The sequence below is a fragment of the Pagrus pagrus genome (assembly GCF_965226575.1).
Source record: "Pagrus pagrus genome assembly, chromosome: 1".
NCBI classification, from domain to species: Eukaryota; Metazoa; Chordata; class Actinopteri; order Spariformes; family Sparidae; genus Pagrus; species Pagrus pagrus.
Window position 1 is genome coordinate 11644327 of NC_140185.1, and position 12476 is coordinate 11656802.

Sequence of the window (12476 nt, forward strand, 5' to 3'; positions counted from 1 at the left end):
GTTCTCCCCCAACACCACAGTTGCCTCCCTCTTCTCCCCCCTTTATTTCCTGTGAATTCTATGCAGATTGCTGGCCCATGCTTACTGCACTTTGCAGAGAAAGCTTCGTAAAGATGACGATAAGCTAAAGCTCTAAATCCCAGACTTAGCTTTCTTATCGAAAGCCGCAGGAGCGAATGGAGCGCTTTAATAGAAGATGTGTGCATCCCAGTGTGTGTGTGTGTGTGTGTGAGAGTGAGTGAGTGAGAGAGAGTGTTGTCTGTGTTGTAAATGCAAATTCATTAAGACACACCGGCACAATTTCATAGGCTGTTAAGCTAAAACCATTTTAAAAAGGAATAAAGACACTCAGCCTCTAATAAGTTTGATTTACGATTCACCGTCATCTTGCTGTCAGAATATGGAAAGCCATCATACAGAGATTTACATTTGAGTTGTTTATCATATAAGATTTTGAGCTCAGCAGTATATCTGTTGTAATAACCTTTAACCGAGATGTCATCCTGGTTTCTCAGCTGGGCATTATATGAGAAAAAGGCTTGAAGGTGATTCAGCCCCCCCCCGGGAGAGATTACAGTTTACAGTTTACAGTTTACCTTTGGGAGAGTGCATCAGCTGTGTGTTGAAACACTTGAACGTATGAATGTATACCTGTGGTCATGCAAGTCATGACTGACCTTATTTAGGGTAAAGGTGGAGGTAACTCAAAGTTCTTATACTGATGGAAAAAACCATGTGAGGAAGGGCACAAGAGCGATGGTTTCTCCCTAATCTTAACCTTACAGTTTTAGTTGCCTTATCTTAAACACACAGTATGTATTTTCTGTCAGGGCGTATGTCAGGGTAAAGCGGGATCATGGGAGTTGTTGTCTTCATTGCTAAACAACCACAATTGCAGATAAAAAATCTATCTGATGTGACTTGGACAAGGTAATGTAATAAAGTTTCATTAATGTTACGTTTAGTCACGTCCGCCTACTTCCTTCCTCACTCTCTGATGCATCATCTGATGTTTCCACATTCCCCCTAGAAGTTATAGCAACAGGCGACCAAATTAAATGCACGATACCTTGAATAACATTTCTGATTTTTCTGATTGTGAACTTTGTTGGAAATGTGCGTAAAAACAAAGGTTGTTGGAAATGTAAGTATTATATTATATAATTTTAGATAAAATTATATAAAATTTTCGTGTTTTTGCATTCTTCTTCTGAGTCTGAAATGAATGATAATCAGACTAAAAAAGGAGGTGGCACACACTTATGTGAACAATCTGATTAAAGTGCAAATATAAGCAATATTTAAAAAAAATAAAAAATGTCAGGACAGATGTGATGCTGTTTGTAGTCCGACCACTGTCAATTAAATCTAATCAAATGTTGTAAACTGGTAAATTACAAGTATTCAATTTTTTCCCACATTTGGGCAACATTAACAGCCCTGATAAAGGGTATCTTAAAGTCACTCTAATCAGTGATTAGTACACCAACAACAACAATAACACACAAGCTCTGCTTAAAGTTGTGGGTGCTCAGCTAGCACACGATCCCATAACTCTCTTAGTTGGTTGTGTTTTACTAACAGGCTACATTTCACACATCTGGTACATCAAAAAATGTCAGTTTAACCTCTGCCAAACAAACTGCTTACACAGATTTACATTAAGCTACAGGTATTTAGGTGTGAGTGTGCATTCTCTCAACAGCTGTGCGTGGTGGGATGTCATTATGTGGGATCCGTGGCTGCTCACATCAGTGTATTTTAAAAAAATATGGTGTGATGTGCTCATTATGTTTCACATCAAGCAGAGAAGAGATTAGGAGGGAGTTCATTATCAGTGTGAATTGATAAATATTTAGAAAATGTGACAGCTTCCGACAGCTATATTCTTCTAAATGTAATAAAACCTGTTAATGTCACACACTAATTATCATGAAATCACATTATTACTTCATAAGGGAGCAAAAACTTCTCTAATTAATGTGACAACATGGGCAAATTTAATATCTTTAAGATAAGTGTTACTAATCAATATTATAGGCAGTACAGAGAAGATGCTCATAAATATTGCTAATAAATGTGAGTTAATGTTGTCATGTGTCAAGTTTCTACATTACAGCAGTGAATCTGAAGTGCTCAGACATTAAATTTTCATACAACACTCATCCTTCCTCATTAAGATCGTGCTTCTGTATCTTGAAAAAAGATTTCCAATAGGTCAGCCTGCTTCCTGAACATGACTAACAATGAGCAGGTTTAAAGAGACTGCCTGACAGCTCCAGGTTAGCACTTGGCACACGTAGCTCTCTTGGTCTGGCAGCATCTCAGGGGTCAAACCTTGTTGCACTGCCAACCAGCCAGTTAGGGAGGCAGCCAGACAGCACCGATGTCCGCTGCCCTGCTATCTGTACGGGCACACGCACCACCCTCCCGTGCACCCCCCCGCTCCCCCCACCTGGCTCCCTGATGCCTGTCCTGTGCACTCAGGTGCACGCACATCAGCATAATGAACTCCAAGGTAGACTTTACCACTTCACTGGCTTCTCACAAGACAAAATGCCAAAACAAATCTTGTCATAATTAGGCATAATCCAGCTCATTACCGTCTGCTTAATTATCCTATTAATAACACTTCCTGGGAGAGCTTGTTTGCGGCAGCAGCAGTGCGCTCGGGCAAATGTTTGTTCCTAAATGAGCAAACACAGAGAAGACAACAGCATTGTTCAAACACGGGAGCTTTGACAACAGGAAAAAACAGGGCCCGGATTAATAGCGTAGCACAGAGCTTATCTTCCCTCTGAGGCCTGGCTTCACCACCAGGGCTTTGCAATACAGGTAACAGGAAGTATAGGTGAACGGATATGCATCTGTTGGTAGACTGATTTCACTTCAACTAATTTATTTGGATGTAGAGGCAGCACTGTTTATCATTTTTAACCATGTTCAAAATGTAGCATACCAGCTACAACTCCATTTACAGTACAAAGTATGCAAACTGTACACAACAGTTCACCATTTAGTGTTACTCAACCAATAATAATGTTTTGTTTGTGTGCAGAGCCTCTTTTAATCTCATAATGAAGAGTGTACAGAAGAGATTTACAGACAGTGTAAGGCAGAGTAATTTCAGGTCACTGATTTCATGTTTTCTCTGAGGAACTGAGGCAGAACTCATGCGGTTAGTTTTTCAGCTAGAACGGGTTAATGGCTTTTTTCCAATTATTTATTTTCAGCTCAGATAAACAAATGCTTACAACAGCAAATAGGAAGTATAATGATATCATTAAGCTGGCATTATGCTCGGTTTGCTCTCTGTCTACACTCGGCTACATGCTTCAAATCTACATTTCTTCATTTCAGCACACAGTTTGATTTGTGAAGCCTGTGAGATTTGTGAGAATCCCCGAGGGTTTCTCAAATACACGGTCAATTTGGATCAAAATTTGTGAGCTTGCAGGCAGGCTGACCAGCCGAGCAACACCCACGGTCATCACAAGAAGAACAGCTCTTATCTCTCCAAACCATCTGATAATTTTCAAGTGGCACTGGACATATTTAACATAAAATAAACTTCTTTTAAGAAAAAAATGAAGGCCAAATTCTAATATGTGTTGCTTTCCAAATTATGGCTAGAGTGAATGTTTAAGAGACTGTTTTGATTGAGTTTTGGAGATATCAGAACTATTTTCTTTTGACCTAACCACAAAAGCACAGAAGCTACTCATAGACGAGAGGGTCGTGCTCATGACATGACATAAACATTAATGGCATCTTCCTCAGCTGAGCTGTAATGTTAACTAGCTTAGTTAGCATTGTTAGCGATGCTCACCGCATTTTGAACAGTGATACAAAAAGAAAATAGTTCCTACATGAAAATGCTCACAACAAGATCTGTGGATTTTCTTGAGTAACTGGGTCATGCTTTCCAGAAAGAGACATTCAATTCTTTATGGTGATGTGAGCACCATGAGCCGAGTGCCATCTACTTCCATTATTGGAGAGAAGTCAGACATCTCTACAGCCGATATCTCCAAAACTTGACAACTAAGCTCAAAACAATCTAGATGGATGAATAGCATGTGTAAGGGGAAAAACATGCATTTTTGACTTTGGGGGTAAACTGTCCCTTTAATATAAAAATGTGATATTTTGTATTGTTGATATTTTTACTTAACAGTTATACAATAATACTGCGTCTACATACATATGTGTACATTTCAGTGAGTGAGTGAACAGGTGTGACTGTCATCTCACGATCAACATTGTTGAAAGTCCCAAAGATTTCTTTGTCACACAACTGGTGTACACTTATGTTGATGTGGCACAATACTGTGTCTGCCTGTTGTCAAGAGATTGGAAGTCTCACATTGCATTGCCTCTGCATTGAGAAAGGCCAGCTGTTATTAGTTGTCCGGCAACACAAGATTGTAAAGCTTTAGCCTATTCATGGTGGCACTTGTTTTCTTCACTTTAGATTGACACTGTTGATATACAAATTGAACTGAATAAATACCATCAGTCCTTCCTCATTGTTTTATATTTGGAGTTGTACTCAAACATCACTGTAAGTTTTATGGTGTGTTCCCATGAAGCAAAGTGAATTTTTTGCTAGTCAAAGTCAATGCAAAGATGTGAAAGATGCAAATTTGCGAGTGTTGTGTTGTGAGCAGTGGGGCAGAGCCAGACCCTCTGGAGGAAGGAACACCCAGAGTCACATCATGTTCTGCACTAATATGGAGCTGTTTATCAACAGGTGGAGAGCTCATGGATCACTTTTTAAAGCTTTGGTATTGGAGAGCGGATATATCTTCACTCAACCGGATTGCAGCAGCAATCTGCGGAGGTGACCTCCATTGTCAGGTATCATCTGACTGCAGCTGGAGGGGAAATGTACTAAACTTCATGAACATAGCGTATAGAGGGTGGGAAAAGAAGAGAGAGAAAAGGAGCATCTGGTGAGTGCTGAGTTGAGTGAGAGGTTTGACTGCATTCAAACACACAGACACACATCCTCACCCCCAAATTCCACCAGATTCATGTTTGGTCTGTCTACGATCCGCCAGTCCACACCTTTCCGCAGCAGATACGCAAGGCTTCCGGATGCCGGAGCACAGCGCATAAATTCAGCTGAATTCAGCACTGAGAAGATCGAGTGAGACAAGAAGTCAGACACCAAAACAACATTAACACATACGGTTAATTTTAAGATTAAAACCTCAGCGGAGCCGTTTCTCAACACACATGCAGTGGAATTCTGGAGTGCCTCCTGTTGCATCGCAAACTTATGGCTAATGTACAGTAAAGTATTCTTGCTGTTTGGGGCGTATAAACAAATAATTCCGCTGTCAAACTTGTTTGACTGATGTGAGCTGAAAATTTGTTTTACTTTCTGTGTAAACACAACAACATTAGCACCTTCATCTGCACCACTATGGGATTTTAAAGCAGCCCAGCACGCACTCTGTCTTATTTCTCTTACTCATCTTTCTCTTGAATGAACTCTGTGCAGACTGAGCACAACCTGTATCAACAGGACAAAGACACACAGCGAGGTGAAAAGTCTGCCAGCTGCTTCAGGCAGATGCCACCCGAGGCAACCCAGACCACATCCTCCTCGGCTGGGATTGATGGGTTGTTGTCAGCTCTGAAAGTCTTTTGTGTAAAGAATTAACACAGGTAGTTCGGCAACAGACAAAAAACAGAGCTTTGCATACTCAAGAGTAAAATAATCTCTTAAACTGTTTGTGCTTAACACCTAGTTTACTATACACACAGACACACAACTCACTTTCTTTATCTCTCTCGTTCCTCCTCAATCCTCAGGCTAATGTTTCCTCCCTTGGTGTGAAATGCCATCCTTTGGCCTCAGGGAGGGTGAAGACAGAGCTCTGGCACTACACCCAATCTTGGCCCAGTGTACACAAACACACTTTCCTCATCAATATTTAAATACACTTTTATCAAGCATAAAACTTGTGCCTACCCAACTGTCTCAACAACAAGTATAAAACTGTAAACAATAAAGTTAAACTGTTAAAAGCGGAGTTTGCTTCCAACATACTGAGTGGCTCTGTGTTGCCAGTGTGGGGAGCTTTTATCATTCAAAAGGCATATCCAAAATCTGTAGGAGATCATCTGTAATATTATGTAGCACACTTACGCTTTTGATGTAAAGTGAATGGGAAAGCATGACAGGATTGCTGCGTTGGGGATGCCTGTTTTATCTTTTTCCTCTGATCTCTGGAGAAAGAGAGAGGAAGAGAAAGGGAGAGAGGCAGACAGACAAACACAGAGAGGAGAAAAGAGAGCGCGGGTGAAGGGAGTGACAGCGGCACCGTATCAAAATAAAGAATAAAGGGAATGATTTATCAAGGAAAAATGGATCAATGAATTCACTCCATGCAAAAAAACAGCGAACAGCAGATGTATTGAAATCCTATTATGGAGAGAAAAAGTGAATAATTGATGCTTTCTTCTCTTTTTTCACACCATTCAGATATTTTCATGCCTGCATCAGATGGGTTTACGAGCGGCTGAGGAGTGTAATAACGATTTATCTGTGAACTCGAGCTTACAAAAGGGTAAAGAATGTGGCACAACATGGAAGCTGCAATTTGCAACGGGAAGTCTTTTTCTGTTCAGTTCTTTATGAAATTCACTAATCAAACCAAACACAACTATAGTTAAAGTGGAATCCTGGTAGCTTTACGGCCTAATGTTTACATATGTTGGTGTAAATGACTAAAAGGCACAAACATTTCTGGAATTGGTCGACTAGTGTCTGAGCTAGCAGCTTCAACTTGGTCTGCAATAAATGCAGTTAAATAATTTTAGAAAACTGGACCATCAAAGTTATGTCCACCTTAAGAGTTTGTTTTTGCCACTGACAGGCTCAGATTGTTGTTCTAAGTGTCGGCTAGCATTACAGAAGAGATCTCTACAGAAAAATGCCTTTCAATAAAGATTCAGATCTTTTAATTTTAGCCAGAATTAGCTGCTATGTCGGCTTCTCCAAATCCACCAGACTTTATTTACAGAAACATTGATTTTATCATTGTATAAACACACTTCGTTCAAACTTAAACTAAACAACACAAACTGATCAAAACCATCTTTGTTAGTCTTTACAACAATCAACAAACCTCTGGGTTGGTCAAAAATGCCCCTTAATTGACTGAGTTAGATGTGAAAATATTCTGGATCTACACGCTGTTTTACACCGCTGCTTCTTTGATGTCTGACCTTCCTCCAGTTCCTCTCCCGATAATTTCACATCTCACACGGTACATTGAGGATTTATTTTGACCAAACCAGAGTTAGTGTTTGTTGGAACAGTGGAAAGGCAAACCGAGATGGTTTGCTGAGTTTTATTTTGTTTCTGTGGATTCTGAATGGAGAGTGTTTCAAGACAATAAAATTACTGTTTCTATAAATGGAGTCTGGCAGATTTGGCGAGAGCGATATAGCGGCTGTTTCTGGTGAAACAAAAAGGATCTCTGTGGGGATCCTTTCCATAATGTTTACAGACACTTAGAATAACAATCTCAGCCTGCCAGTGGCAAAAACAACCGCTTTAAGTTGACGTAACTTTGACAGTTGAAATTTGCCCGTAAGGGTCATTGAAGCCTGTGTTGCAGCTGCTGGCTAAGGCGATCTACTGGAACAATTCCCAAAAAAACTTTTAACCTGTAAATCATTTACACACCAAAATATGTAAAGATACTGTATGGCCTAATTTTAAAAATACAAGAATTCCACTTTCGGACAATCTGGGTTGGAAAATCAGGGCTCCAGGGTGCAACTATTTTGGTTGCACATGCACCAAAAAATCTGCAGCTTTTGGTTTCACTGGTGCACCAAAAATATAACCTTTTGTCTTTTAAACAATTGGTTATCGCCATTAAACAAAGACAAACATCTGTTTGCACATTTATTCCTGTTTACAACCATTTCCATAATATGTTAAGAAATTACATTAAAATGTATTATTGGATGCTCCTAAATGAAAAAATAATGTGAAAATGTAAAAGAGACACCAATGCTAAAATTATTAAAAACCTCAAGCACACTAAAGCGACTAAATTATCATGTTTGTGGGGAAATGAGAAGTTTTAATCAGATTTTAGGAGCCAAGGGGATAGTAAAAAATAAAATCTATCTCTCTATCTATCTCTATAGCCAACTGTAGCTGCAAAAGAGTTCCTGAAACATGAACAAAAACCTTCAGTATTTGATTCTTTACTGAAATGAACAGAGTTATGAAACAAAGGAAAAAGAGAAAGAACGACCCTCACACCACACACACTCTCTGTTCTGTCGCCCGCTGGCAAACACCAGTGGAGCATTTCCGACGGGTGCGGCCTGGTCATCTATGGTTCAGTGGCTAAGTCCTTCGGGAGGACACATCATGGGGGGATGCCAGGCAGCTGAGCCTCAGGTGGACTCTCTCCCCTTGCTCGGGAGAGGCACAACATCTTCACGGCCAATCAGACGTGAGAGCAAGAGGACAAGAGCGTTCAGGGACTGGGAATGGTGTTCTCCAGTCGCCTGGCTGGGTTACTGTTAATGATGAGGTTGATGAGAAACAGCTGGTCTTAAAATGCTGCTTAAAATAATCCTTAATCTAGTGTCTGCCACTGAAAAGGATGTTTTTGTTTATTTTCTTTATATCATACTTCACTGGTTATTCATAATACATCCAAATAACACAGTAGTACAAAACTCTAAATTAAACATCAAAACGTATACAATTGTACTCATGATCCTACTATGACTACAGTATAATCTGAAGCTGAACCTGAATTCAAACAAAATGAGAATAATCATGTTGGACCTCACAAATGCATGTATACACACAGAAACACAGGCCTACATCCTCCACCTATTACAGTCCACAGTGGTGAAACATCCTCCTCAGCTATTTCAAGCCAACCAAGTCACTCAGGCTGACAACAATTAGGCCCCAGCAATTAGTCATCATAATACTGCAGCTCACTGGGCAACAATAATAAATGGGGTTATGGATGGGCTTACCCAAGTGAAGCTAACATCCACCAAGTGCTAATGACAGCAAGACAGTGCACATAATAACAAATTGTGCTCTGCCTTCATAATGAGACACAGGAGCTGAATGAAACAGGGAGAAGGGAGGAGCTACAGTTTACTGAGGGCTAACTGAGGATGACAACTGCAAGCATGAGCAGCATTGCCATTGGCAATTTGCTGAAAAGAGGCCTGAGTGCAACGTTTATTGGAAGATATTAGTATGATTTATGTACTTGTCTGTACAACATACTTTTTCGCTGTAGGTGAAGGGTTGAAGAGTTGGGTAGAATTTTAAGGACTCGAATAGCCCAAGGAAGTGAAAAGTCATTCTGCTGTGTGAAGGTCAGACTACCTCTCACACACACCCACGCATAGATGCTGCTGCTGCTCTGTGTTGCCAAATGCCCTATGCTGTGATTTTGTGTCCTAAAATTTCACAGGACACAGAGTGACAGAGTGAGTGTTGTCCTGTACTGGAGTTCAGGGATAGCTTATCACACAACCACTCAGGATGCTTTAATGTGACTTATTTTAAGTTCAAATAAACAGATGCATGAATCCCAGCAACCTAAAGTGGCAATACATGCATCCCCTATATAAGCAGCAACGTGCACAAGGAATCATAAAGGGGTTTTCATTTTTGTTAACACAATGCTAACAAGTTAGTTCTCTCAGTAGATAATGGTGTAATGCAACAAGTTCATTCTTAATGGCAGTAAACTTGCAACATGACATGTTACTTTTAAAAGTAACGCTTCCCACAACTGAACCACATTTTGCTTAAGAGGTTATGAGAAAACTAATGCTGTAAATTGTACATTGTACAATTGTACAAACCTTCTAACCCATGAATCGGCCATTTTGTAGGACAAAAAAATGCTGTCGTAAAAGAACAAGCAAGTAAGTCTATGTATTCCAACAAAGCTAAATAAGTAACAATAATAATCCAGTAATAATAACCAGAAGCTGTCCTGTTTTAAACAACCTTCATGGCTATTTAAGTATATATTTCAGAGTTTATAAGGCACACTTAAATAAACCAATAATCAAACCATCCGTCTGATAGCCTTCAGAGATTTTCACACCATCCGAAAAATCTACCCGCATTTGGTGCTTTGCTGGAGTTAATTTCTGACCTGCATCCACAGGAAAAGGCACATATTTAAAGGTCGATCTGTAGAGTTTATGAATCAATATTGGATCATTCACAGATTGACTTGAATTGGAAAATTGATTTTTTAAAAGCCCAGCCCGATCTGATACACCCATCCAGAGAAAACATATCTCAAAGCCTGTTTCGAGAAAACGTTCAGCCACCCTGAAACTGTAGCAAAACCTTGTGCACCATTATCACATCGAACCCTTCTGGTGTAGCTTTGGCTGCATGTACATCACATATTCTCTATCTTCCATTGTCCCCCATGCATATTAATGATTACTTCATTCCTCCAGAAAGGTTACTGCTGTTGATGCACCCACACTTCCTCTCTCTCATCAGATGGAAAACAGGTTGGAAACTGCGAACGCACCGGAGAAAAAGCCAGGACCCACAATGCACCGGGCCTGGCAGGCAGGAAGCAGATGGGTTGGCTGGCCTTACTGGATAGCTGGGGCCCAATAGTGGCACCGGTTGTTGTTTTTGATGAGCTATGCACATAAGAAACCAGAACATCTGGTCTGACCATGTGGCACCTCCATTTGTCCAAGGCCCCTTGAAGCAAGCCCTCACATCGACTCACACACACACACACACACACACACACACACACACACACACACACACACACACACACACACACACACACACACACACACATCTTCCACTGCCAGCTGCATCCACGCAAATGTGAGCTAAATCCAATGAATGATGCATGTTATTCACAGCGGGATGGTGAGAGGCTGGGTGAGATGAGGGAGGGGGGTAGGTGTGGCGAGCCATCCTTTTCTGCGACTTTGATTAAAAATCGTACCACTCTTCCCCAAACAACTCATGAATATGCAGCAGGGTAATAAGCCCCAGCTCAAAGCAACTGATTTGTCAATTGTCTGCATTTCATCAAGATTGAGTAACACCTCAAGGGTGCTATAATCGAAAAGCTGTAAAAAGAAGAGGGAGGAAAGAGCCTGTTCACCATTAGATTGCTGCGTTATCTTAATCATTAGGCACTTCGGGAGCTTAATTAACGACCTGACAAGAGCTGGGTAGAGAATTTGGAGTTGATTGGTTGTCGGAGGTGTTGAGTGAGTACACCGAATGCTAAGTCAGGGGAGGAATTCTAGCGAGATAGAAGAGCGGCTGATTTGCTTTCAAAAACCGACTCAGCAGCAGCCATTAGACTGTTTTAATTAAGCGTAATTAGAGATGCGATTACAATGATGAGTTTGATAACCAGTATTAAATCATTCATCCATAAATGTTATGTTAAAATAGATGAGGGGGAAAAATGAGTGAGAGAGAGAGAAGAGGCAGAGAGTGGAGGAGGAGTATGAGTAAAATGCATGGAATAAATATGTGTTAAAGAAGAGATGAAGGGAGATAAAGACAGAGAGGGAGAGACAGAAAGAAAGAGAGAGGGATAGAGAGAGACAGAGATAAGGGGGATGGCTGGCAGGCTGCCACCAATTAGTTGGATGTGCTCAATTGCAGGAATTCTCTGGTGTCGTGACTCATGTTGACAGGTGTTCGGGGTGAATTATTTGTACTGGGGAGACGGAGTGTGTACACTAAACACACAAACACGCACACACACACGCACACGCTCTCTCTCTCTCGATTGCGCGCGTGCACACACACACACACACACACACACACACACAAAGCCTGCTCATCCCATAACCCCGCTCTGATATAAATCCAGCATGTTTATTGCCCCGGTCGGCAGGAGAAAATGAGATTGGACACTCTTTCCTCCTTCTCATTCTCTCCTCCTCTCCTCCCCTCTGCTGACTGGCTGACTGGGTCATTTTTAAATGCCTTGTAAATTTGTCAGCCATATTAAGTGCCCATTAAAGGGCACCAAGCTGGAGGAGGAAGCAGGAAGAAGAGGCTCATATGGCAGTCCCTGACTGGCACTGCTCCCTCATCCATCCAGCTTAATGGTGCCCGCCCACTGTGGCACGGGGGAGTCATAGCTGTGATGTATCGTGGCACGATGGACACAAGCTGGACGAGGCAGATTAGCTACTGTAGGCCAGAATGTTTTGAGGTAACCTGGCTTGGACTGGCTGCTTGGCAGCTGTCATAATGCCCTGGCATGGTGATCTGTGGCCCTCTATCAGAAGGTTTACTGGGCTATCAGTGGAGTAACAGTTGGAAATGTCTAACTGGTGGTCATTCAAAGAAAAAAAATCTTTACAGTGCCATTGAAGGGCAACGCTTGCCAGCCTTTGGACTGGCTGTGTAGAGTGTTGGGATATTCCCTGGGAAACAG